At 46.2% G+C, this 1,836-nt stretch overlaps 1 pseudogene; it reads left to right on the top strand.

Moving 5' to 3' along the window:
• The first annotated feature begins 320 nt into the window (after positions 1-320).
• Positions 321-727, top strand: LOC131410689 (large ribosomal subunit protein eL32-like; annotated as a pseudogene).
• The last annotated feature ends 1,109 nt before the right edge of the window (positions 728-1,836 follow it).

Here is a 1,836-nt window from a genome sequence, read left to right as displayed (position 1 = left end):
AAAAAACAAACATGGGGCTGGCCCGGTGGCATAGTGGTTGAGTTCGCATGCTCTGCTTTGGCGCCTGGGGTTCACAGGTTTGGATCCCGGACACAGACCTACGCACCACTTATCAAGCCATGCTGTGGTGATGTCCCACATAAAGTAGAGGAGAATGGGCATGGATGTTAGCAAAAAGTGAAGGATTGGCAACAGATGTTAGCTCAGGGCTACTCTGCCTCACAAAAACAAAACAAAACAAAAACAAACAAGAAAATCACCTTCCTCTCTCTTTCCTGGGTGCTGCCTACAGAGGTGGCAGCCATCTCCTAGTGGGTATCATGGTTGCCCTCAGAACTCTGGTGAAGCCCAAAATCGTCAATAAAGGACCAAGAAGTTCATCCAGTACCAGTCAGACCAACATGTCAACAGGAAGGGTAAGTGGCGGAAACGCAGAGGCATTGACAACAAGATGCAGAGAATATTCAAGGGTCAGATTGTGATGCCCAGCACTGGTTATGAGAACAACAAGAAAGTGAAGCACAGCTGCCCAGGGGCTTCCAGAAGTTCCTGATCCAAAACATCATGGAGCTGGGGGTGCTGCTGATGTGCAACAGATCTTATTGTGCTGAGATTACTCAAAAACGTTCCCTCCAAGAACCAAACGGCCATCTTGGAAAGAGCAGCCCAGCTGGCCATCAGAGTCACTAATCCCCACACCAGGCTGCACAACGAAGAAAACCAGTAGACAGCTCATATGCACGTTGTGTTTGTGGTAAGTAAAACCATGAAAACTCTGCCATTTGTCATTTTCCTCCCTTAAAGAAAGAAAAAAAAAGAAGAAGAAAATCCAGGTAAAATGGAATGAAAATGACTAGGTGCTTCCTACATGTTGCTCATTCAGTCCTCAGGACAACCCTATGAGATGTTGTGGCTGAAACCACTGGTGTTCTACCAAATCTGTGTGTATCATGGCAGTTTTCAGCCTCCTTGAAGTGGGGTCGGTCGTACAAGAGACTTCTGGCAGGTGGAATGCGGGCAGAAGATATGTGACCCCCCCAGCCTCGCCATGCAACATCACACAGTTCTTTTTGCTCTCTCTTCTTCATCTACAAGACTGCAATCAAAGGACTCCAAGTTGTGCCCAGTAAACGGAGCCCAGAAGTTCAGAGAGCTGCCCAGGAAAGCCATCCATCTGCACCCACCTGTGGAATGAGAAATAAACTTCTACTACATTAAGCCGTTGAGACTTTGGGCTGTTTGTTACAGCAGTATAGCCCCTGTCCTACCTTAACTAATACAGGTTCATACTGCTGTTATCCCATTTTACAGACAAAGCAACTAAGGCTCAGAGAGATGAAGTAACTTTTCGAAAATCGCAGAGCTTTACAGGGTAGAAATGGGATTTAAATCAATGAACTCCAAAGCCATAGACTTTTTTTTTCCCTTTTTTAAGGAAGATCAGCCCTGAGCTAACATCCATGCCAATCCTCCTCTTTTTGCTGAGGAAGATTGGCCCTGGGCCTCCCTATAGAGAGCTATACTTTTCCTTGGCTACCTGTGTGGGAAGGCGACAATGCTTCCAACACATGCTGATTTTTAGAGTGGTTGTCAGCGTACTCATGAGCCGCTGGGGGTACATATTAAAGCTTGAGGTATATAAAAATCATTTGAGGTGCTGGTTAAAAATCCACCAGTTCCAGGCCCCCATTCTCATAGATTCTGATTCAGTAGCTCAGAGGCAGGGACATGGAATCTGTGTTTTTGACAAGCACTGAAGAAATAACCTAGTCCACAGTCAGAGCTTATGAGGTAGTTGACCTCAGTGGTAGACAATGCCATCCTTCTGGCTCCCCA

Source organism: Diceros bicornis, chromosome 2, assembly GCF_020826845.1.
Source record: "Diceros bicornis minor isolate mBicDic1 chromosome 2, mDicBic1.mat.cur, whole genome shotgun sequence".
In the NCBI taxonomy this organism is placed as follows: domain Eukaryota; kingdom Metazoa; phylum Chordata; class Mammalia; order Perissodactyla; family Rhinocerotidae; genus Diceros; species Diceros bicornis.
The sequence above is the reverse complement of the archived record's forward strand: the minus strand, read 5'-3'. Positions and strand labels throughout refer to the sequence as shown.